At 37.7% G+C, this 27,316-nt stretch overlaps 1 long non-coding RNA gene across 2 annotated transcripts; it reads left to right on the forward strand.

Annotated features, from left to right (window-relative positions):
* Positions 1-23,527: 23,527 nt before the first annotated feature.
* LOC145552850 (uncharacterized) lies at positions 23,528-25,747 on the forward strand. Of its 2 annotated transcripts, XR_014088973.1 has the most exons (3): positions 23,528-23,614; positions 24,987-25,301; positions 25,384-25,747. It is a non-coding gene; the product is annotated as an uncharacterized LOC145552850 (long non-coding RNA). The 2 variants fall into 2 exon arrangements; XR_014088972.1 differs by lacking the exon at positions 25,384-25,747 and having other exon boundaries at positions 24,987-25,345.
* The last annotated feature ends 1,569 nt before the right edge of the window (positions 25,748-27,316 follow it).

Raw genomic sequence — 27,316 nt, forward strand, 5'->3', positions numbered from 1 at the left:
ACTTGTTGAAGTGAGGCACCCATTTTTAACTTTGTATGAAAAAACATCTAAGCTGGTATCAACTGTGTTTTCTCTCAACTTTGTTTCTCCGTAGAAAATCCAATTTGCCTTATGTACGTTTACCCACATCTCCTTTCTGGAAGGAGACGTCTGCAGAACTTTTGCTGCCAGTCACATACATACATACATACATACATACATACATACATCCATCCATCCATCCATCCATCCATCCATCCATCCATCCATCCAGGGTCGGGTAACGGGGGCAGCAGCTCCAGAAGGGAGGCCCAGACTTCCCTCTCTCCAGCCACTTCTTCCAGCTCCTCCGGGGGAATCCCAAAGTGTTCCCAGGCCAGCTGAGAGACATAGTCCCTCCAGCGTGTCCTGGGTCTTCCCCGAGGCCTCCTCCCGGTGGGTCGTGCCCGAAACACCTCACCAGGGAGGCATCCAGGAGGCATCCTGACCAGATGCCCTTGTCACCTCAACTGGCTCCTCTCGACGTGGAGAAGCAGCGGCTCTACTCTGAGTCCCTCCCAGTCACTTCATGTTCTCTATTTCTATAGAACATTTACTTGGCCAGGTGATTCTGTGTTTAATCGTGTCTCCTCCCTGGAAGAAGCCGTCAACTGAACTATTTCTGCCAGTAACTTCATGTTTTCTCTCTCTATGAAGATATTTTTCACAGATTATACTATGTTTACCTTGTTTCTTTCCTCATGAAACCATGTCCTTTATTTCACCACACAGAGCAGTCTTTCTCAATGTTGGGACTCTAGGATGGAGGACATTTTCAAAGAATTTACCCACCTAGTTTTGTGTCTATGTTAAGTGTTTTGGTTGGGGAGAAAAAAATTCACTCTCAAAATTTTACAGAGCAGGTGAAGTAAAACAATAAAAAGAAAAACAGACAATCATGGGAGAAGAGGAAGAAAAAGAAATTGTTTTGAACAAATGGTGCTGACATTCTTTATTTTTTGTTATTTTATTGGGTAAAATATTTAACTAATCTGAATTAAGTTATTGATATTCTTCCAAACAAATCTGATGCCTATCAAGAACATCTTCAGAACTGTAGGATTTCTGATATAATTATTCTAAAGTATGATATGTAGTACACTTTTCATTACAAAAACATGCTGCTTTTAAGCATCATGAAGATGATTACTTAATTTTAGGTGACTTGCAGTCTCATGCAGAACGACATCCTCTGTTTCGTTTTTGGAACTTGAGTTTATAATAAGCACAACTATCACATGCTTGACAGCCCCACTATCAAAAACAGCTGGGAAATTTAGTGCTCAGAGCAAATTTTTGACATTGCTGGATATTAGTGTCTCATTTGTATGCAACCCTAACCCCAACCACTGAATGTGACACCAAAACTAAGGAATTACAGTAGTAAGAAATTCCCTCAGGCTATTCCCTCAGAACAGCTTCCAGGCTGCACCGCTGCTCTGGTGTGTCTCAGTCTTTTGATGCTAATGAGATGGTAATCTGAGTGAGGGTCAGCTGTGCTAAATGCCAATCATAGACATCAATCATATCCCTTGAGCCACTGGCAGGCACAGTGCTGCATTTTCAAAACTATTCATTTCCTAATTGAATTCCTTCAACAGCCTCAGAGTCCATCAAATAACAGTGGAGGTCAGCTTGCGCACAATTTGTAATTCACTTGGGGTTTTTTTTTGCGATCTGAAAGGCACAAGTAATGACTGTGACCAAGAGGAGCTGCTGTTGTGTTACAAATAGGGAAAGTGAGAAGCAGCGTGGCCTGTAGTCATGGCAGAGGCTCTTTATCCACGATGATAAACTCCTGCTGCCACAAAGAACCAGTACCCAAGGATACAAGAGGTGGTATCCAACGCTGGTGTCATCCAGGATTGATCCATTCTCCAACTGGGGCAGGCTCTAGTAATTACACTGGAGAGTGCCAACGCTACATCCATTCCTTGCAAACAACCAAGGACAGTGCAGCTGGCAGTTCAATTAAAGGATCTCTCTCTATTAGCTGTAACTTTAAGCTTTTAATTAACAGTGGCAGAGGAATGCTCCGCTGTAATTTTGTCTTTAAATTAGAAACAGTGAATACTGGAAATGTGCTGTACCCTTAAAAGAACATGTTGGCACAAAGGTAAGAATGATAGACATATGGTATCAGTGTTAGGGTTAGGGTTAATTTGTGATGCATCAAAATCATCCATCATTCCTTTGTTTATACCTGCTTATCTTTGCATAAAAATCTATCTACAGCAAAGTCACTTTTTTGTACTCATGCTAAGATAACATAGCTTTCTAGCCTCCATGTGCCTTTTTATCTCGCAGGACCTAAACTGTAATCCCAGTGTTTTGGCGAACATCTTTTCTGCATTGCCTCCCAAAATACTGTCAGGCTTTTCCCTGGGATTAGAGTTCATTGCACAAGATGTGCCAACTGACAGTGTCCATGGATTTGGCAAGGATTCACATTACATGATGTCCTTTGTCAGAGCTGCATAAACCGAGTCATCATTTGAAACATGTCTGTGGAGAGCAGCTTGTGACAGCTTGATAAATCCTATAAGTATCTGATCACATCTAAAACCCAAGCAATCTATAGCCAGTCCCACAAAGGATCAAAGCAAAAGTACGCAGATGTCGCAGACTCCTATGAAACGGGGTAACTAATAACTGGATAGGATTTTACATGGGGCGAAGAAGTTATATTCAAATGTTTTAGGAACTGGACATCAGAACAGACACTTGAGAGAGAATTTGTGGCAGGCATAAATGTTTCAGTTTTTAGGTGGTGACACAGTTGGATGTTTCTTGCTCCAGTGAATTACAAGACTACAATGTCAGAGTTATTATTCAGTGCTGAAATGTCCCAAAGCAAAGTAGCATCAAGTGACTGCCTCAGTCACAGAACAGAGTTGCAGCAAAGAATGAAACATCAAGGCTTCAGATTCTTCTCCTAGACTTTAAGGGGATTTCAGAGGAAAGAATTGGTTTGTCAAAGTTGAGAGAGAAAGAAAAAGACTCCAAAGAAGTCCACATTAAACTTCCAATGTGTCTCGACTCCAGTGGACACAACAAAAAATTAACAAAAGAATCTCCAAGCAGCAGACCTTATTCTTCAACTTCCACTTTGGACAATGTCAAATTCTTCCAGAGGGAAAAATATATAGGTGAATAGATGTTATAGCTTGATTTTATGACATGTCTAAATCATTTTAATAGCAGTGTCTGCAATTGAAATCTGCTTTTCCTTTTGCACATAATTAGTTAACTAAAATCAGTTTCCCCCAATTTGAGGACTGAAACATTACATAATAATCAACAGCAAACATTAGAAGTCACGTCTGTTAATATTTTTGGCAGAAATTCCTTCTCCACATGGAAAATTAAAAGAAACCAGAGGATCTAGGAGAGTAACAGAAAACCAACAGAACTAGCAGTCATGAGATGCATGCTGCTGATTTGGTGTAAACAAATCACTAATTGATAGAATAATGTTCAAATAGAAGGACTGCAACTGTTTTGAAAATCACATCCAGATCACAGCAAAAAGAAAAATACTTTATTTGTTGATTACTGTAAATAAAGATATGTACTAAAGGGTACAAAGGATAAAACAGCAGCATTCAATATGTGGTAGCATACTGTCGAACATGTTTACTGTTTCAACTGAAAATAGAAATTAGTTTAAGAAAAGCTGCGTTAAAAGGTCATAAAATCAGTTGTGGGACTGAATAATAGTCACAGGTGACTGAATAATATAGCACAATGTAATACAGACCCTATGAAGTTGTCAGAAACAGTAAATATTAGTTAGTTGATTTTAATGAAAGCCAAATATTTAAGCATATTTAGTTTCAACAGTAAATGTTTGAGTTTGTAAAAAAAAAAAATCCTGTTTCTTTTCCAACAGCCTAATATTCCTTTTTTCTGATTTTGTGTAGAGTGATAACTGCTTTAATAAATGATTTAATAAATACAACTTTGGGTCGTATTCACTTTTTCAAACATACTGCTATTATTTTAAACATAACTGTGTGCTCAGTGTCCACTATTCCCATCCAGCTACAGTGAGACGTTAAACATTATGTAACAGCTGCCTTGTCAAACAAGTGAGGCCTATGCAGGGCTGCCGTCCTTCACATTAGCTGTGACTTTGCTCATGATTGATTGCATGTCTTTTTCTTGACAGACTGTATTCTGCAGGACTGCAAGACAGGACTGGTAACCTCCACCACCCACTCAAAACAGTGTGGATGTTTAAAAAACCTGCATGCTCCAACATGAAGCATGCACTTGAGCATGTGTCTGTCGATGGTAGCGGTGGGTATTAACCTTCTCAATGTCAAGCTGCATTATTCTTTAATAGCTCCATGTGGATTAGCACAATAATTCAATTTTTTTTTTAATTTGCAGACATGTACTCAACAGTGACTCTGGAATGTTCTGCATATATTATGTAAAGCACTATGGATAGAACAGGAAAATGTAGGCAGCACAAGAAAATAAGGAGGATAAATAATGATATTCTTAAGGAAAATGTTGGAGCAGCAATTAAGAGACAAAATGGAATTTGATTTTCTGGGGCATGTGGCCCAGGAGATAAAGACAACAGCTGGTGAGAAGCATATGTCAGCAAAGAACATCTTTGAAGGTGTGAGTGAAAATTACATGAATATTAGGCTCTTGGAATTGACTACTCGACTAATCCGCTCATCCGACCTGTTTTGTTAGAACATGTGTACACTTTGTTGTAAAATAACCTCTGCTCCACTGTAGCTTTACTTTCATTTAATTTTATGTCTCCAAAAATTGGAGTCCTAACAAAGATTACAATCACAGATTCAAGAAGAAAAAAATGGGCAGAAAATAAATTCTGCAATGACTGACAACTGATGCATGTTGATAATACGTAGTTAACATAAAAGAGAATAGTTGTATTTCTTATTTTTATGACAATTGTACTTTTTTGCAGCACATCTTTGATCAAGAATTAGAAATGAACTACAATCATACTGTGTGTATTAGAATAGGATGACCCTCATTTGTCAGATTAAAAGCATTTTCCAAAATAACCTTAAAACAGGTACTAGACATACCTTTCATTAAGCTCACTTTTCCATATTAAAAATGTGATATCCTTATTTTAAATTCATTTTATTTAGCAGTAAGTAGAAAGTGATCATGCACAACAGAACAAAGGCCTGAAAACATGTATGCAAATGAACCTTTATAATGTGTTTCAGTTTGCAAATTGAGTTACTGAAGCAAACATAACTTTTTAATTCCCTCAGAATGAGTCTTTGAATTGCAAAAGCAATATATTTTGAAACATAAAATTAAGTAATAGACCCATTATGATATCCAAACTTGTATCTATTTCAAAGTTTCCCTTTTTCTCGTAGGTCTGTAGAGTTTAACATACATTGTATATGACAGTGATGTCAGTCTGGCAAAAGAAGTCAAAGAACCCAATCTATATTGTTTAAGGTTAGTAATTAAAGCCTCAGATTCCAGCTTTCTTACATTTAATATCTGTCTTCATTAGAGGATCATAATATTCTAATATTTAATTTATTTATGTTTAGGCATGTTACCACAAATGAAACATTGAGTCTGAACTGATCCATTGTCATTTGGAGATACTGTACCACAGGCCCTCAGCTATTTTCTTTGTAAGTGCTGTTCTTCAGTTTCATTCTTAGAAATTGATATGCAGATGACATGTAGTGAATATTTTCAGGAACTGAAAGCCTGGCTGCATTTTTCAGCTTCTCTAGATTTTTCTGAAAACATTAGATCAAAGTGATTTTGTTTTTGGAAGCAATGTCACTGGTGCAATTTAGGATTAGGAGTCTTTTCATGTGACCAGGAGTCTTCCAGCACAGAGACCTTTGGTCACCAACCTGGAGTTCATCACGCACAGTCATTTTAAACTTTTAAACTCAACAGTCAAATCAGAGAGTTAATCCGGTTTTCTTAATTTGAGGCAGTTGTCTTTATTACAGCTTCATTGTTCAATCGATGTTCTTAAGTTGCTTTTGAGGGCTTGTTTAAAATGCATTTGTTGTATTTTATTAGTCATACTTTGTCTTGTATTACATTCAGTTTTAAATATTTTATTCAAATTTACTTTGGCTACCTTATGCACCCCTAGGTGCTTGTGTCTGTGTTGTCTCTGTGCTGAAACGGATTGGTGACCTGTCCAGGTTGTTCTCCACCTCTCTCTATTTTGACTGATATTTGCCTTGTTTGTCAATCCAAAATTAAGGACAAAGAGAAAAGACAGAATGCAAATAATGAAAAGTTGCATAGGAGAATAAGCTTTAAGGAACAGCAAAAGTAAATGATGTACAAATATATATAAATAATCAGCAACAAAACAAAAACATGACTTTATATTACTATTTATACAGCAATAATTAGTGCTTAGTCTTACAAAGCCTGTGCCAAAGCTAAAGCCTTAATGCCACTTTTTCAAAAAGATTAAGATTTTCCTCAACTTATTACACCCCAAGTCTACTTTATATATTAGGACTTTTTAACAAATGAATAAATAACAAAAAACTTTTTAAAGGCTTTTTGGTTCAGCTTTGAGGCTAGACGTAAGCTACAAAGCTGACGTTTCTGTATTATTCATAACCCAGTTATAGTCAGTGTTAAGAGAAACAACCTCCTCCTGACTGAATTGCTCCACTTCTCGTCGACGCACCAACTACAACCGTCCCACGCTGCTTTATTTTTGACTCCAGCTTTGATTAAGTGACTGCTGGGTTACAGGAGAATCCCCTGGAGGCCAGTTGAAAACGTAACACATCTTGAGTATTTGAAATACATCACATTCCAATAAAAGTTTTATTTAGTCAAAATGTAATTTAAACTGACATTTATTTATGGATGAGCGTTATTATGAATAAAAACTATTGGAAATTTAAAATGTATTCCTCGTTTGATTATTACTGTAGAGTGAATGCACTTTCATTGATTTGAATGATTAATTTTATGTGAGTCTAAGGCTGTAATTCAGTGATCACTTCTTGTGACTCTTAAAATCAACCCAACAACAAAAGAAGGACACACAAAATGTTGACGCTACCACATAAAGTGACTCTAAATATATATAAATGTACATATACCTGCTTAAAAATCGTAATTTAAATATTTCTGAGAGAGCAGTTCTACTGATTTAGTTACACTGACCAAAAGCAGGACACCTTTTTGAAAATTACCTGCTTTGGTAAAATGTGACACAAGAAAAATGCTTCTCCAGGACACTTTAATGCACTAACATTATTAATACCTCCAGGAAGAAGGGGAAGACATCTGAACCGTCATACCACTCGTTTTACTTTCTCTTTGAAATCTTCTTTCATCAGCACTTCCTCTGCAGTAGGGGGCAGACGAGCTGAAGCTGTCAGCATGCCACATAACACAACAACTCTTTCCCTGATAGCTAGCTCTTTCCCGAGAGATTGCAGAAATGAGCGGTGGGTGGGAAGCTTTGGCACGCTCCATTCCTGCTTTTCCTCTCCTCCACCTCCTCCACTGTGCTTTCTCTTCTTTCTTTCTTATTTCCGTCCCTCCTTCTCTTCCTACATCAACTCCCTAGAGTATCAGCTCTGCGGAGGGGGCAGCCCTGTAAGTTCCTCTTACTCACCCTGCAGCAGTTAATTGCAGTAAGAAGATATACTGTGTGCAGTGACACCAAAGGGACACTGATCACACTAACAAGCAGGGCCGAGTGGTGGAGTTGAGATGGTGGAAACAATAACAGTGGTGGGCATCGTCATGCGACTGCAGAACCCTCTTAACACCTTTGAAATACAAAACATAAAGTTGGATTATTCTGTCTGTGACAAATTCTAAAGTATTTTATTGATGTTACTCTATGACTCACGACACAGAATGAAAATTAGCTGCAAGGCTGTTTTCCCACATCATCTAAAGAAGCTACGATCCTTTGGGAGGTTTTGTATTGCAACTTTTTTTTTTTCTTTCTGTCACTTGCACGCATATATAACTGTTCTTTTTCCCCCCACACCTGTGATGGTGGTAAGGGAAAGCGGTAAGAGGGGGTGGATCAGTTCATGTGTACACTCAGGGTGTTAATGGCTTGTGGGAAGAGCCTGTGGCTGAATGTTTGTCCTGGTTCCTCTGTTCCTGTAGCAGCAGCTCAAACAGGTGGTAGGAGCCTTCAGGTGTTTGCTAATGAATAAATAAGAAATATATATTATCTGTCTCTTACTGATTTTCTTTTAGTCTTGCATCTAAGGCAACAAAAAAATGGTTTCACAATTAGAGAATTAAAGTTCAGCACTTGTTAGGTTTTACAAGGCAGAGATAGGAAAATATTAGATCAGGATGTGACATCTTGACACACATTCTGAAAGAAAGACTGTTATTTTTACCAAAAAAGAAAAAAAATATATTGAAATTATTCTGATCAACTTGTTTGTGTAAGCCACACAGCCTGTCATATTCACATATGTGATCCACTGATAAGAGTGATCTTGAGTTTAATGCATTTCTGCCTCTGTAATGAAAATCCATTTGTTGAGGTAAAGGATTACCATGTGTTTTAACTGAGTAGATCCACTGCTGTGACTAGTGAGGATTCTACTGCAACACAATGAGCCTGTTTTTGTGAATGAGTAAAGTTAAATACAACCTTGATGCTGGTTTTCCCATTCTAAGGCCATAAAGTGTTGTAAAAGATGAAAAGCTTTTATGCTAAAAAGCTACAAAGAACAGCTAGAACATTTCAGTGATTTAAGGTTTTCCTTTTGTGCAAAAACATTCCATGCAGTCATGCATTGCCTGCCAAACTAACATTGCCTTTTTGTTACACAAACTGCTACAGCATATCAGACTATAATCCACTCAGTAAGCAATTCGCTAATAGCTCACTGAACAATTCGCCTTCATTCACTCTGAAAAAGATCTGGGTCTAGTGATAACATTTCACAGTACAGAACATTGTTTAATGGACACCATTGTAACGGGAGAGGATTATCCACAACATTAGTGTGTAAAATCCTTGTCTGATTGAGGCGAACATAGTTGAGAGGAGTTTCAATCAGCATTTAAAGAAGTGCAACTACAGTAAATCTACTGTTTCCATGAGAATTTATTACAAGCTTGGCTGCATTGCAGAGGACATTAGGCACAAAATGGAAATCTTAGCACCACCTGATATATTGTAGAACACATTCTGGATTTAAGAGGTGCAACAGCATGAGATTGAAAATATTACTGATACCCGCCCAAGGTGTCTTGAGGCAAGGCCTGAATAAATCTGGACTGTGTTTGCCTTTTATCAAAGTTGACTTTTTATAAATGCTACAGGGGAGGACGCTACATCAAAATGCCTCTATTCTCAAGGGGGAAAGCTTTCTGAACCTGTCTCACATCTCACCATTGGAAGCTGCGCTGCCCTTTGAAAGAGTAGCATTTATATAGTTTTTTTAAAAACCCAAGGCCAAGAAGATGTAAATAGCTAAGAAGGACATAGCTGCTGTCACGCTGCCCTTGGATGAAGAATATTTGTCTGAGAGACCGCGGCCCGTGGGTGAACTTGGCATTTGATGAAATTTGTTTGGTCTCCGGCCTAATAGTCACTGAAAGCAGTCTATATCTCTGTCAACATTCTATTAGATGATTTGTTTTATTTTATTTACCCAATATTTTGACATTTCTATTTTTGTTAGACCACAAACAACCATAGATATTTGCAATTTAAAACTTTATTCTGCTTGCATATGTGTTACAGTCATTCAATCTGTCTATTTTGTGCCACGGATAGTAACATATTATTTATGCGCAGACATCAGTCTGTCGAACGTACAGTCGTGTGAGCAAACAAATATAAACATATCATATCATAAGGTAATTGCATCCTGATATTCATGAAAATGTTATGCAAACATATGGACATTTTTTATTTATTCTTTCATGCAGAGTCTGTGCCTGAGCATTTAGACTTGAGCTTGCTCATATTATAGAGTGAGTAGAGGCTGGACAGTTTTAGTTTTTATTCTATTCTCGCCAAGAATTATAATTGAGAGAAAATCTCAATATTCTATGATAATTATTTTTTTGTTGTTGCCATCTGTTGATGGAGGAAGCTCTTCTTGTGGGTGAAACTCTTTTGCATTGTGCAGTTCTGAAGTCATGCATTGAGGTATTTAAGATCTGCGTTCCTCTTTCATCATTTGCTTGTTTTTGGTTGGTAATCCAAGAACAATCAAATCTATCAGCTACTAATCTTGATATTTTTTCCTGTGACTTTGTATGTATTGGAACCTGCCTCCATTCACTGTTCGAGTAATGTCTGTGTTCTCCAGTGACTTTATGAAGTTTACTTTTGCAATAATAACACCCTGGAAACTCATCTTCAGGAAAAGTGCTGCTGGTCCAACCACTACTGTCTTTTCACCTGCATTCATCCAATATTTTACTGCTTCAACTGTTCATTAAGACTTTGAAAGAAAGAACAAAAAGATATCTCTGTTCAATGTAGCTCCTGAAAAGATTCAGAATTTGATGAGCAAAATAAAAAATGCAATTAGGCAACAATCCTGTCAGTTAAAGGCAGTCTGAAATGTTTGACACAATTAAGCAGAGACCATGTTTACAGATGAACTACTTTCAAAGATTTCTTATAGAAACAGGAGGATGTGTAGTAGGAGGCTAACAACAAAGAGAATCTTACTGCACTGTAGATCAAACCCACATTTAAACATGGGAGTGGGGATATTCATCTCTTATAAAACTTACAATAAAGCTTGATTTCATAACTAAAGAACAAAGTTACATGTGAGTAGTTATTTCCCAAGTTTGACTTTGATGTGGAAACTCTATAAGGAAAGTCTAGACCTTAATTTACAAAATAAAAAAAAAAATCTTGCTGGTTATGTAAGGGTTTTGCAGTCTGGAGCATGTAAATATATTTGAGGGTCCAAGTCTGTGGAGAAAATTCACACAAGCTTTACATCACTATTCCAGACAGACATTATGAAACAAGCTCATGAGAAAATCATTCTGAGACCCTGATTTATAAATAAACCACTAAGCAATGTTCTATATGCACTATGTCCAATTAATCATGTTTATTGATGAATATGCTCTGGTCGAGTTGTAAGGGAGGATAAAGCAAGAGAAGAGATGACAGATTTGGTTGCATATGTTTAAACATTTTTAATGCTAAAAATAATTCATGAATCAAAAGTAAGCACCCTCTTGAGAATATTTTACTGAGCTTAAAATAAGTCTAAGAATATCTTAGATATGCAAGACATTTACTTAGACATTTGAAAGCTTTCTTTTCAGAAAAACAGGCCCATGTGCAAATGGAACTCCAGGCCATTGTTTGAGTGATCTAATAATATTTTTTTCCCCACACTAACTTTTCAGAACCTCCCTCTGACAGTATTCCCCTGTGATCAAAGGTGCTTTGTCAGCAGTGTAGACAGCTGACACCAGGTCACCATGACTCCTAGTTCGAAGGTAGCAATAATACACTCCCCGTGTCTCTGAAGACATCATTCTTTCAAAGTTGCAGCACACCAATTAGATTAAAGATGTATTTGACAATGGGGGGAGGGGGTTACTGGAAGAAAATCAATATTAAGACTCCAAGCAGGATTCCCAAAAAAACAACTGCTGTCAGCTGGAGACGTAGTATGTTAGAGACCAAGCAAAAGATGCTTTGGTGTCCAAAAACTCTGTTGATGCTTTTTTACGGTTGTACAGAAGCAAAGACTGTAGAGCAGTGGAAAGAAAGAAAGAAAGAAAGAAAGAAAGAAAGAAAGAAAGAAAGAAAGAAAGAAAGAAAGAAAGAAAGAAAGAAAGAAAGAAAGAAAGAAAGAAAGAAAGAGAAAGAAAGAAAGGCAAATCTTCCAGAAGTACTTTCTATAGACAGAAAGCAGAAAAGTGCAGAAAAGTGAGTTGCAGCAACAGATTTTCTCCAAAAGTAAACCAGCTGAAATCAAAAAGGAAAAAAAACCAAACATAAATGGTAGCAAAATGTGTAAGTATTTTAAGTACTTACTATAATTGTAAGACCTTAATTGTACTTACTGCTGCAAGAAATGACAAAATGAGAAAACATGTTTTCTCCATCCTCTAGTGCCATAAACAGTCTTTCAGACTACTGCCAACTCCAATAGTCCTATGTTTAGAAACCCATTTATATTGAATCAAAAGGCATCAATGGTTTTCTAATGTACTGAGCAATATTCAAGTGGACCACTTTGGCATGGGGATCTTGCACCAAGGTGGATCCTGTCCTCTTGGGTGTTCAGTATAAAAACTTACACAGTCAATACCCATGGGATATCTATCAAACTGTTTCAGGTGAGGCACAATGAACCCAGTCAATGTGGAAACAGGGATCCTTCACAAATGCCAGGCTGCTCTTGGGATCATATCATCTCACTACAATTTCGACAGCTTCTTGTTTCTCTTTATGTCTGTCTCATTATAACTGAGAGCAAAACTGATGCAGACGAAAAGTCGTCATTATCCAATCTCACTGGCAGAAGCATTTTTTCCTCTTTTTTTTGGCTTCCTGATTAGAAATAAATAAAGAAGTTCCATCTAGAAAAAAACCAAAAACATGGACTAGATATTTTTAATGTTAGTAATTCTGTGTAGATAAAAAAGATGGCTATAAGATCTAAAGAATGTTACCTGGTAAAAGATTGACATAGGTAAGAAATCGACATGCACCACAGAAATTATTAAACTAGATTATGAGCTTAAAATGCGTCAACAAGGTAATTCACACAGGATGTTGTATGGATACACTGTAAATTATAAAGCATGTGTGATTTGTGAAGATGTAAAGTTACACAACATTAATAAACACAAACACCAAGCAATCACTTATCGCGCCTTAGCAGGTTTGTGGAGCGTGCCATCCTTAATCCTCTAGAAGGTCAATGGAGAGCTCAGTTCAGGATACAGTTCAGGCATAATGGGTCTTTTACACACTGAAATTAATCACAGACAAAGATGTGATGACACTGTTTTATGAGGATGCCTGCCCTCAAGAATCCTCAATGACGTACATCTGTGGGACTTACCAAGGTCAACATTAATTTCAGAAATCCCAAACCCTGCTCATAAATGATCTTAATAAACACAGGTAAGTTTGTGCCAACCTAGAAATTGTGTCCCATCCATTTATGGACAACGAAATGGAGAAAAACAGACACTATCATGTCCAAATACAATTCAGTACAGTGCAACTGGGTGTACAATAAGCAATATGTAAACAACATAGAAAACTGATCATCTACACTATTTTGCTCAGAATTGTGAATGTACTAATAGAAGTCCAATAACACATTATTGGGATTTTGGCTATGAACATTATGTATAAAAAACAAATCCCTGTTAAACCTGGGATGTCAAAGCTTTCTTCGACCTGATGTGAACATACTTGATGTGAACAGTGTTACAGGTCAGAAATGTCTTGGTTTCCCATCCTGTCCAGGATTTTTCTGACGTGTTTTGGTCATTTACATGCTCTCAGAATAATCCACTTATACCTTGAAGAGAAGGTCTCTACTGGAGGGCGAGGTCGGGGTCCTGCAACCCGCACAGCTCACTGCAATGGCCTCCATCAGACTGCTGGGGATTTACGATGCTGTTTGATGACCAGAAATTGCCTGATGATCAGTCAGGGAATTTCTGTTTTTTCCTTGAGCTACTTCCTGATTCGTTTCTTTCCGTTTGTGAAAGTTTAGTATCTGCATGTTTTTTGCTCTTTTGATCTCCACTCATTTCTCTGCACCGTGGTTTCTGATCGAGTCATTACGTCTCTGACTGATCTGTTCTGGAAAACTCACCTTCTCCCTGGTCATCCTCTGAATCTCCCCAGTCCTCACCTGCCTCCCCATTCTCTGATGCCCTATGCAGTTTCATTCTGCCTCTCTTGATTAATTCTGCAGAACATTGGATGTCTAATAACTAAGGCAGACAGTTAGCCTACTAAAGATAGGGGCAGGAAGTGACTGCATAAAAAAATCTGTTAAGAGACAGTGTTGACAAATAGACATTCAGGATTTGCATGGTAGAAACGCATGTAGGAAACTTTCTAGGAATGAGAATCTATACAGAGCTTTTGTGAGATTAGAGGGACACATTTGTTCAACAACAGTTAATGAAGAAATCAAATCAGTTGTCTCTGGTGTTTACTTATGGCGACCTTCCTTAAAGTGAAAAATCTCCACTGAATTAATAGAGAGGTGTCTGAGTCCTCGGCTGGGAGAAATAAATGTTTCATTCATGACTATGTAAACTTTCATTGAAAAGCAGTGAAAAAGAGAGAAGTTTGAAAAGAAAATGTGGCTCTTGTATACAGTCTGTGGCTGCAGATGCTAGACATCAAAGTTATGCACCCAACAGAAGGCAACGCAAAAAAGATTGATGCATTAAAAATGTCTTCTGTTTATTGAAGGTTGCTAGACAATGTATTTTTTTATAAACAAAAAGGCAAAAATAAATCAGCTCAAAAACATTTTACGTAAGTTTAGATTTAAACATCTTGTATCTCGCTCAGTCTATTCCTGATAATTAGGAAGTATAACCTCCCTTAAGTGCATGAATGCATTCTTTATATTCTAGGTTCAGTTTTTTTTCAACTGCATTTTGACCTGTCACAGCTGTCACAGCTGAAAGTTTAACTCTACTTCATACATACATCTATATCTGCAGGAAATCTGTCACATCGCGTTGACTGGCTGCAACCTTCGCTTGAACACAAGTCTTGATGCAGACTCCAGACATACCATTTCTTTCCAGCTCATTTTCTTTTCATGCACTGTTAAATGAGCTACTTTCTATGCAGTGAATCAACACAGCACAAGGACACAAGTCTGGCGGTGAAACAAAAAGCTAGACAGCCATCTCACATAACAATGAGACAGATCAAAGCCACAGAGGAGAGCTGTCCTTATACAAACTGGTAGGGTAGTGAAACTTTAAGGATTAAGTTGATCAACCTGCATAGCCTGATTTTCTTTAGCTTAATACACCTCAGATGTAAATGGGGATATTGGTAAAAAAAAAAAAAAATATATATATATATATATATATATATATATATATATATATATATATATATATATATATATATATATATATATATATATATATATATATGCACATATGTATCAGAATGTCTAAACTGATATACTGTGTTTGCATATAATAATATTTAAGTATTCAACTATCAGTTATCTTTCACCATACGCATGTTTACATACCACACTAGTTTTACCTTCAAATATAGCCAAAACTTACAAGTTTTAATTTTTAAATTTAATATGTAGTTGCTCTTGATCTGAATGTACCAGAACTTTTGCGTAAATATTCTGCTGGTGCAATATAAAGCAATACCTAAGATTACTAGTCAAATATTACTCACTTTAGACATTATTTTCAGAAGGAAGACAATTCTAAGTTATTAAAAATGTTAGCTGGAGATAGGCACCAGCAACCCTCCTGACCCCACTAAGGGACAAGGGTGTAAAGAAAATGGATGGATGGATTCTACAAATGTAGTAACATTTTTTTTTTCTGAAAAACAAAAATGCTGCCAGTGTAACAGTGAATGCACTTCATTTGTTCATGTTTTTGTCTTCCTGGAATTGAGGCAGCGATTTTCTGGGAGAAAGGGTCCTAAAATATCCATGAGATGGATGGACTTGGTCAAAACCTGGCCTTTGAATATCAGACAGGATGGAGCATTAATAATGGATTAACAGCCATCAACATTGCATATTAGATAGGGGAACGGAGACAGGCAACACTACTAAGGTGCGTGCCATCAGTAACCCTCCCCCGCTCCCTTAACTGGACCTTGAATGAAAATATGATTTTTCTCGGCAGGTCACAACATGTGCAGGAAGGTTTGGGGGTTTTAAGAGTCCCCCGTTATCCATCACTAAGCTGAAATCTTTAAAAGGTTTCACTTCAGTGATTTGATTTCCGAGAGCTTGGAAGCAGCCTGGTGTAAGGATTTGTTCGGAATGCCTTTGCGCAGTCAATATGATATGAATCAGGAGTTTGATTCCCGAGTCCTTTGAAAGTTAATCTCAAAGGACCGATAACAGCCTGAATGTTGCTGTACAAAAATCATTACTGATTATTCTGTCAAAGATGTGATCTTTGGCATTGAAGTAAACATGCATTTTAATCTAAGAGTAAAATGGAAACGAAGACTCTTCTTCTCCAAGAGGTTATCATTTATCCACAGGAAGGCTAAAACAAATACCTTCATGAAATATCCATGAGGAAAAAAAAAAACAAAAACAAAAAAAACAGGAGACTGATTCAGGAAAAACTTCTATCTCCTTCAAGCTTCTCTTGGTTTAGGTCATTTTACTCAAACCTTGAAAACTACAGTGATCAAATCCCTATTAAAAAAGCCAAAATAAGTCATTAGAAGCCTATTTCCAACCTTATTAGCAATGATGAGTGAAAATGGAGTTTATCAACAAATTAATGTTATTAAATTAGAAAAAAATCTCTCAAATGCTTTTCAGTCATTTGTTTGCCACACCACAGCAATAAACTTTCATTAAAAGGTTTTGATGACCAACAATCAAATAGAAAAGCATCAAAATCATATGTCTATTTTAAATGTAATATCATTTCTGCATTTAACACAGTTGTTCATAATATCCTGATTGACACACTGGAAAAGTGAGTGTTGTTTCTATGCTTGAATACTTTGTGTCATTTGGCAATCATAAATCTGGGCAAATATGTTACATATCTGTTACCTGCATACCCACGATATTAGTATTTTTGTACATCACTATTTGCATTTACCTAATTAATAATTTAATGTCTTGTCTTTCGTCTTCAGATAAAGAAATCAGCCAAATGTTTCCCTAATTGATGCTTTCATTGCAAAACAGGAGAAACTGTTACTGATCTAAAAACTCAAAGATTGATAGTTACTGCTGAGGAAGTAGAAGGTTAACATCTATTTATGAGGGCAGACAGGGACTTTAAGAATCCGACGTACGTGGGAGTCCTGGCAAAGCTTTGAATTCAGACATAAAAGAGAAAATTTGATGCAAGAAACACCGAGGAAGACGACTGATCTTGAGTTACATTCGCCTTTTAAGTTGAATGGTTGAAGAAAATTAAATTAAATTCAAGGTTTTGTTTTTTATAAAAGTATATGTTCATGTTATGTCTAAGTGGCTCAGTTTACGAAACACAAGTATAGGAGTTATACCCCAAACCTACCCACCGACTATTTCCCAGGTCCAAGATATTAAAATCCTTTTCATGCAGGAAAGACCTATAATCATTAGACTGTAATTTTGAGAAAAAGTGTTTATACAGTTTGTAGGAGCTTCGTGCACAGCTCACCACAGATAAGCTAGCTAAAATGTACTCCCACTGCAAGGAGTTAACTGTCAGGGCTTGTGGCTGCTTTTAACACCTGCTGTTTTATAGTAGCTCAATAAGGTACAGATGACTTCCATCAAAGAGAGCTCCTATAAAATGTGTGCGGAATATGAGGTCTTTGTCATACGGTGCCCTCTTGAATGTCCTTACCTTAAGCCCTTTGGAGCAAATAGTTTAATGGTTGAATGCTTATCAATATTCCACTGAGGTGAGTGATGTGATTTCACTGTTGATTACCTCTGCTGATCAGCGTGATTGCTTTAGTGTTGGATAAATATGGGAAACTGCTGAAGGGAATGATGAATACATTCGGATCCTTGCCTGTCTCAGTGCAAACAATGCGTAGGATTATGACGGTAAGAATCAGGGGATAAGCCTGAAGGCTGATTTCATTAATCCTGATGAACTCCCCAGCAACTTTTGCTGAAATACCATGCAAGGTCATTGTGTGACATTAATTGAATATAATCCAGAGTCAGTTTGGTGTAAAATTTGACCTTAGTGGATGGGTTATTTGGAGCATGCAATTTCGCAGGATTAACATGATACCAATCTCTTGCCTTTAATCTCCCAGTAACTTACACCCAAAATTGATCCATATCCCTAAATGGATTTTTTTATACACATTCGCTATATCAGATGTATTACCTCACTGAACCGCTTCATCAGAAGAATTTAGCGTCAATGAGACATTTGAATTTCCGAGCCTGCTCAGAAAGGCCATTTTTCTCTGCAGTGTTTCTGAGGAACTTGACAGAGTAGCTCCAGCCTGGCAACATTACAGGCTGGCCAGTCTGAGCCATGATGCATAAAGCATCAGATTGCATATGAGCACCAATCCAAACAGCTTGTCATGGAAAGATATTTACTACTCAATTCAAAGATTATTCAAACACAACTACACCCTTGGTGTATAGGGAATTGTCTCGGAGTGAAAGGAGAGCAGTCTTGGACACCTAATCTGTTCAGGATGGAAGAGGATACAGATAAAGGTGGATACAGAAAGATGAGAGGTGAGGATTTACTGTGGAAGCAAAGTGGAAAGTGGAAACATGAGAGGGTGGATTTAGGCGGAAAAAGATTTTACAACTCACTCAACTGACAAAACAGAAACATAGAAGAAAATGGATGTTTCACTGAATTTCATATAGCATATATCAGTTTGTATTAAAAAAATGTGTCCAGACGTACAGACCAATATTACCTGATCAAAATCATATGTATGTGCATTTTGTACATCTGTTTTGTGACCAGATTGGAGGCTGAGCTTCAAAATTATCGAGTGTGAATGAGAGATTGGTCACCTTTAAAAATGTGAGAACGTTCCAGAGAAGACTTTTCTGACATACAGTAGCCTTATCTGAACACAGGAGGAGTTCATTTTAAATGAACCCATATTACAAATCTGTGCACCGATCTGGGGAGAAGGGTCAAAGTGTGGAAATTGTGGAAAGAATTTCTAAAAATCTCTGAATGCTAAATCACTTTATAAAAGTACAGACAGCACATACCGAGTTTTCCATACTAGGCTTTGCTCCCTCTAAACTCACAGACTGTATAAACACAGTCCACTGTGCAGAAGCAGACTTTCCATCTGCACCATCCCTTAACCTGTGACTTCAACCGTCTGTATGCACTGTTGGGCACTCTCCGTGCAAAGCTCGATCTTAGAAATATTGCCCTGGTCTTTCTAAATTTAATGTGCAAACAGACATGCAAAAGCAAACACAAAGAAGCTTCTGTTTCTAATTTATGAATTTTGAAGCTCATCTTAGATTTTACATTCACCAGAACAAAATAGGGATTATTAACTTCATAACTTCCTCTGCAGTCTAAGGATTTAAATAATCTTTTGCTGGTTGAAGTGTAATGAAGTTAATATAAAGACCTGGTAATCTGAATCCTGCATCCATAAAAGAAGTATGGAGACTCAATGTCTGAAAATATAGACATTAATAGGAAAAACACGAAATTATGTCAAAGGACTTTTCAAAGCATGACTTCAAATTGATATTCATGGATTTACAATTAAAACATATATTTATTACTCTTTATTACTATTTTTCTCGAGTGATCAGGTGCATGTAGCTCTGGGGGAGACGTGTGTGACACATCAAAAGTAATTCATTATTTCTGACTTGATGAAAATACAAACACTGAAGAAAAAACCGAGACAGCCTTTCAAAAGTCAGGCATCAAAGGGTTAACCTTGTTTTTTTTTTTGTCAACTTCATCAAAGAGCTCCTTTCAGTTTATTCGTTCTTTGTGAGATGTTTGTGTACAGCGCTGCGTTTCAGTTCAACAAGGCTGGCATGGTGCCCACTTTGTTCATAAATGATGGAATAAGATGTTTACATCCTTATATTGGTTCACCAAGAGTTCATTCTTATTAGCAGAAAAGGAGACTGAACAAAAAAAAAGAGAGCCTGCGATGCTAGGCATGCTTAACAATAACACAATGAATCGTAGAATCGTACAATGTTAGAGTTTGGCAGCATTTTGTGTTATGAGCTTCTTTGTGGCGATAGCGCGCCCTGGGAACATGAGATGGAACATTTTCTCATGTCAAACTGTCCATGTGTGATAATAGGAACAAGATGTAAAAACCATATTTATCATCTTGACCATCTATGAAAGGAGGCTTTGTTATAATTTGTCAGGAATCCTTCAATGATTTGGCTTAGATTCGTCTTAATTTAGTTTAAAATTGGTAAGTTGTAATACAAGCTTGGTTTGAAATAAATTAAATAACTGTTCAACAATAGCAGAGCCTTTTTCCTGGATCATTTTTACATTTGCAGTTTAAACTTCCAACCTTACATCTGTGTGACTCTAAGCATAATAGCAGAAAATGTATTCTATGGCAATATAAGTGACTTTTGAAAAGATATTTCTTGATTGACCTCTGATTGTACTGATAAACAGGACAGTTGGCCCAAACTACAAATACAGAGTAATGTTGCATGAAGCTGGAGTCTTTTAGAGGATGAAAGGTGCTTCACATAATGCGGACCAGGGCGTTCTAATGTCTAAGAGTGGTTTAAGCGCCGCTGCAGAAAAGATCATGGTTGTTACAGTAAAAACCTATTTTAACACTTAACCACTGAACAGTGGTCAGCTTGTTCTCAAGGATTGTGAAGTGTAAAACTATACATGTTTTTTTTTTTTTTTCTATTAACCACCACTGTGTATGTGTATGTTTCCGTGTGCGGATGCTTGGGTCTGCTATGTGTAAATGCTTCCTGTCTGTGTGTCTGTGACAGCAGCTCAATGGTAAGATGAATGTTTCCTCCCAGCTCACTGTCCATCTTACTGGCATAAATCACTGCTGCCATTCAACAGCTATCCTCTATACAGACCCTCATTAGTCTAACCACACAAGAGCTTCCTCTCACATGCAGCCAGACACTGAGCTATCGGTCATACACAGCTTCCAGTTGGTGTTTTCACTACTTCTCCAATACTCCACAAATTCAAAAACTACTATAAGTACACATTTTATCTCACTAAGATGTAGCAAAGTACTCAATGTTACTCTAATCTGGGCCTTGGTTGGAACCATTATTAGAGGCTCTTAGAAGTAAAGTACAGGATGTCCTCAACTAATGTGTATAATGGGGTGCATTAAAGGGGCCATAAACACGGCTGGGTATGTGGAAAAATGGTTTAGTGGTTTAGAAGACGTTACAGCTTGGAGAGCGTAAGAGAATAGGCAAGCATCTATAAGTTGATAGGCAGCCGAGCTTTCAGTATCTCTGTAAAATGTTCATGTACCACCTAGAGCTATTGTAGCTGCAGTTCACTTTAACTCTCACATCGGTTGTGCATAAACAATAATCTTAAGCATGCTAGAAATTTTATTTAGCCTCTTCTGGATTATTGTCATTGACAAATATATTTGCATTAAGTTTAGTTATTGCTCCCCAGTCCGACAGTGCTCTCCAACCAACCCTCTCGCCCCACCTCACCGCCTTACTCCTCCGCCCCTCCGGTGGGATGCTTTCAGCCGTTGACGGGTATGGTTTAATGCTCATATATAAGACTACGTCCACACAGCAGGTCTTGATGCTTAATTCAGAATTTTTGCTGAAATCCAATTTTTTTATGTGGTCCTTCATATTACAGACTTCTGTTTGAAGGATTCATGATACCAAAACAACCCGCATGCAGAGAAGAAGAACATAGCCGTCACACAACACCGCACTGTTTACGAAAGTAATCATGGATTCCATCATCTATGGATCTGTGTTGTTTAGAAATGGGGTAAAGTGTATCTTTATATTTCTGCGTCAAGATAAGTCACACGAGTTTGCGTGTGTATGTGTGTGTTTCTCACCTTGTACATTGTACATGCCACCTTTAGTTAACCATGAAGAATAACAGGAACATTTTGCAGTATCTAAATATGTTGTTTCAGATGCTGAGATACAGTGAGCTCATAACCTGCCACCTTTCTAGAAATTAAAACAGTAAAGGGGTGACATTAGAGGTCAGAGTAACACCTTGGTCAGCAAAAAATTCATCCATCATTCTCCATGGTCATTTGGTGTTGCACTGGTCAGTGTCGTGCAGCCGACCCACTGGCTTCTTAAAAATGTAAACAAAACAGCCTCTTAATTGTAGGTTTACATGCTGTTTTCCTTGTGATAAACTTTTACAAATAATGTAGTTGACCCTTTGTTTAATTGCTATAAATAGGTTACAGTAATGAGTATCAATAAATAAAAACAATATGCCATGCTTTTGTAGGGTTTCTGATACACCTGTTTTTTTCTTTTGTATGAGTCAAAAGGACAAAAGACGGGTCATACCAGTTTGTTTGTGGATACCTGGATGCAAGGGCATAGGAACAAGTTTATCATTGGCGGGGACACATATCAGAAACTTGAAAGATCCATAAATAGCTTGAGCAAAAATGTCAAACAATAGTGTCATAAACGTGTTACTCTAATCTGACCCCTTGTAACGCGTAATTTAACGTGTTACTATTTACAATCCAATAATCAGATTAAAATTATGTATCCAAATTAAGTATTTGTGATTATTTTTAGAAAACACATATTGTTGCTTTCTTCTTTTTCCTTGGGGAGATACGTTTCATATGTAACACCAGCAACACAAACGTAAACGATGGAGGGAAAAGAGATGCACATTTTCTGAATTTTTCATTGTGTGATCAAATTACTCTTTCAAAGTAACTATGTCATCGATGACAATAAACTAACTACACTATAAATCATATGTGTGTAGATCTGTCACAATAACAAATTTTGATTTTTGATCAACAATATTATTGTTGTCTTTAGACCATTTTTAAGTAATAAATGTTAATGGGAAAATTATAATGCAAGAACACAATCTGAAAGATCAGTAAGCTTTAAATTATAATGAACATTTAACACTGCAACTGGAAGGCATTCCAAATGTCCAAAATAAATAAACAAAACGACAAATAAAATGAATTTTGAAGTCTTTGTAAATAAAATTTTCCTTCAAAAAAAGGTTTAGCTGAGACCAAAGCACCAACCTGAAAGCTTTTATCATACAGTTTTTTGTAGAAAGAAAGAGAAATAAAAAGAGAAGTGATAAATCATGCCAATGGAAATTATTGAATTTGTTTTAATTTATCATGAGCACGGAGCTCGGTTCATTGTGCGCGTTGAAGCGGACACGCAGCGGCACGAGCTGACGCCGCCGCATGCGCAGCGTGTCGCAGCGCCTCGTGCATCTCTGGATCTTTGCAACTCGGTGCGGATCACGCGCGCCGCTCTCCCAGGCGGCTCCAATGTAAACCTTAACTATAAACCTTGGGGCTGGTACAGTTTATAATAGGTTAACTCACACATTGTGATTAACAGTAGAGTTGCCAATATGTGACGAGTTGGGAGTAAGAATGTGTTGCAACCGCTGTCAACAAAAAACTCCGCTTCATCTCCAAGACGACGAACAAAATGTGTCCAGTTTTTGGCTTTTCCTTGCTCTCTTTGTTCCATCCTTCTCACTTTGCCGCTCCACTCCAATTCAAAAGAGCAGAACAAATGTTATGTTTTTTGAACAATAACCATTTTTGTTGCTAAGAGAAGAGTATGTTTAACCAAGTTACTAGTAACAAGTGCCACGAAGTGAACTTCAGATTTTTACTTAAGCGTAATTTGCCAACGGTAAATGTCTTGTATCTAATCAGGTAAGCGTTATTTCGAAAGAACTTTTGTTTTATAAACTACTTATTAATTTGGTTTTAAGATATAAGCGGCTTTTTTTCTGGTAACGAACTGCCACGAAGTATAAATCAAGATTTTTACTTTTGTGTTGAATGTGTGTTTAGTATATTTGCCATTAATGACAAAAAAAAAAAAAACTTTCTGCAAAATTCACCAACTGCACAATTCTTGTTAGTGTAAAATAAGTGGTATTTCAAAAGAGCGGGAGAAACATTATATTTTTTTATCAATAAGAATTTTTGTTGCTACGCTTAATGTGTTGCTTAGAGATAATCGCGTTTTCTGGTAACCAAGTTCCATAAAGTTCCATAAATTAAACGTCTGAGAGAGAGCAGAAGAAATCCTATGTTTTTTGAACAATAACAATTTGTGTTGCTAATCTGTTGCTAAGAGATGAGAGTGTTTACTGGTAACTAAGTGCCACAAAGTGAACTTCAGATTTTTACTTTTGCAAAAGTAAAAATCAAAAAGCAGACCACAAACATTTCTAATGTACCTATTGCCCACATTAAAAGTAGTTTTTTTCCTGAAATAAGCTTTTTAGCTCTTTTGTTTATTTATTAACCATGTTTAGCACACGGAATGGAGGAAGTCAATGTAAGACAACATGCTAGTTATAGCCCACATGCTACTGGCTGCATTTAGGCTAATATTACCATTATTCGATATTGATATTGCCTAATGTTTTGTGATGCCAAGTATAGGCTACAGAACAAAGACAGAAATATTTACAGAAAGAGATGTTTAAGCAGAATCATTGCCAAGGCAGAAATGAGAAAAAAAACACCATTTCAGATCTGATATCACTTGCCTTGTTAAATTTCCTGTTCCTAAGTTCTCTGACGAGGCCCAGAAATTTGATAACGAGTCAGATTTCTAAGTTTTAAAATGTTATCAGAAAGGTAGAAAGTTTGCAAATTATTTTCCTTACACTTTACAGTTATGCAGCACTTTGTGTTGATCTGAAGTAATCATCTTTGTTGTAAAATATCTTGGAATTTGTGGCTGCAGCATTAGAAATAGTTATGCCACTAGAAATAGTTATGGGATGTAAGCACTTCTGCACATCATGGTGCTTGTTAGAGAGCCCTAAATATTGTATGTTTATGTTGTTTCCCTCAGTTACTCAACATATACTGTTACAGAAACTCAGTTTCAGTCTTGGGGTCACATTGTATTTGGGAAACATTTGATAGTTGTGCAAATAAGAAAAAAATAATGTAGTTTACTGCTAGGTGAAACGCTAGTTAAAATCAAACCTACTTGGAGATACTCAGACAATGTGCATATATATTTATTCATATTTATATAAATTCCCTTCTCACGCTTCCGCAGGTGGACTCTTTCATCCTCTGAACTTGGGTCCTCTACCAGAGGCCTGGGAGCTTGAGGGTTCTGCGCAGTATCTTGGCTGCCTAGAACCTGATATTTCCGGACTGAGATGTCTGATGCTGTTCCTGGGATCTGTTTTAGCCACTGCGCCAGTTTGAGGGTGACTGCCCCGAGGGCCCCGATGACCACAGGCACTACCACAGGTCCCTGCGCTCCTGTAGACACAGGTTGAATCCTAGCAACCTGCGGCCTCTTTGCCGGGAGCACCGGATGCCACCTGATGGTGTAGACCCGCCGATTTCTGGCAGGATCAGTTTGGTAAATGCCATGTCACTGACAAATAAAACTTTGGTCATTAGGGATTTCTTTTCCTCTTATTGATTGGATGTTTTATTAACAGAATCATGGACAAGTGGTTTGGTGACTCCAGCACTTTTAATGAACTTGTACCGCGGAAGTGCAGCTATTTTAATGCTCCAAGGATGTCAGGGTCCGGTAAAGGTATAGTGACTGTTTTTAAAAGCAGTTTTACTTGTAAACAGTTGCCTCTGGCCTCGTTTAGTAGCTTTGAGATCAGCCTATTTGAACTCGGCAGCTCTCACACTGTGCTGTGTGTGGCGGTCTATCGGCCACCGAAGTACAACAAAAACTTTATAAATGACTTTTCTGATTTCCTGGCTGATATTATGCCAAGGTATGACCGAGTTCTCATTGTTGGTGATTTTAATATTCATGTTTGTCGTCCTACTTCACCTATGCCTCAGTCATTTCTCAATGTTACCGATTCTTTTAATTTTGTGCAGTCTGACTGGTGCTATCCATGAGCATGGTCACAGTCTTGATCTGGTTTTATCTTATGGTCTACCAGTTTGTAATTTAGTGATTGGTGACTCATTATTTTCAGACCATATGCCTGTTTTATTTGAGATAACGCTGTCTTGTGCTAAAGCTAAAGCATGCACTGCAGCTCGGTTCTATTGTGTTCTTAACCCTTCTACTGCTGGTCAGTTTTCTTCTGTTTTTAATCAATTTATTGGTGTATAAAGTGCTTCATAAATAAAGTTGGTATGGGATGGTATGGTACTGTGGTCTTCACCTTCCAGGCCTTTTCCAGTTCCTCTCTGAGGCCCTTGTATTTCTCCAGTTTCTCGTGCTCCTTTTTCCTGATGTTGTAGTCACTTGGTACTGCTACATCCACCACAACGGCTTTCCTCTGTTGTTTATCCACCACCACAATGTCCGGTTGGTTCGTCGTTACCATTTTGTCTGTCTGGATCTGGAAGTCCCACAGGATCTTAGCTCAGTTATTCTCCACCACCTTTGGATGTGTTCCCCACATTGATCTTCCAGTCCATATTCTGCAGATGTTCCTGTACACTATGCCTGCCACTTGGTTATGTCGTTCCATGTATGCTTTCCCTGCTAGCATCTTGCACCCTGCTGTTATGTGCTGGACTGTCTCAGGGGCCTCCTTGCACAACCTACACCTTGGGTCTTGTCTGGTGTGGTAGATCTGAGCCTCTATTGCTCTGGTGTTTAGGGCCTGTTCCTGCGCAGCCAGGATGAGAGCCTCTGTGCTGTCCTTGAGTCCAATTTTTTCCAGCCATTGGTAGTTGCACGTTTAGTGCAAAACTAGCTACATTTACCCCGTTATGTGCGCGAGGTGAAGGAGCGTAAGGCGCGCTGAAGTGTACTGGAAAACATAATCGGTGTGCCGATTCAAAACATCTACAATAATAATAGTAACATTAATAATAAAATAATTGTCAGTGCAAAGTAGCCTACAAATTTTTTGGTGGGGGTCGGTGAGGGACCTGGATAGAGGCTAGGGGGGCGCTGGCCCGAAAAAGGTTGAGAAACACTAACCTAGAGGCAGAATCGTGTATTACAAAAACTGCGCGTGCAGCAGCGTCATTCTGGAAACTTTTGGGTACCCTCTCGTACCTCCAGCGTATAAGGCAAGTCCTGAGAAGCCAGGTTAATGGCAAGAACAAGATCCGTGCGATAAACAGCTACTCACCAGAGTAATCAGAGACCCTGCAGGAATAATCAGCTGGCCAAAGGAGGAGATGAAGACCACCAATGTTAAGACACTCGGAAACTATGGAGGGCTCCACCCCAAATCTAGCATTCTGACTAAACACGAGTCATAGGGAAGGTAAATAAGGCAGGTGATTCCTTGAGTTTTCTAAATTGAGGGAACCAAACCTTTTTGGAATCCTAAAGACCTTAATTGGAAATAACAAACTGTTCCACAAACAGGAGCCATAATACTGGATGGATAATAAATTACTAAAACTATATGATCACGTAAAAGGTTAAAATAAGATTCG

Source organism: Poecilia reticulata, chromosome 9, assembly GCF_904066995.2.
Source record: "Poecilia reticulata chromosome 9, P_reticulata-male-v2, whole genome shotgun sequence".
NCBI lineage: Eukaryota > Metazoa > Chordata > Actinopteri > Cyprinodontiformes > Poeciliidae > Poecilia > Poecilia reticulata.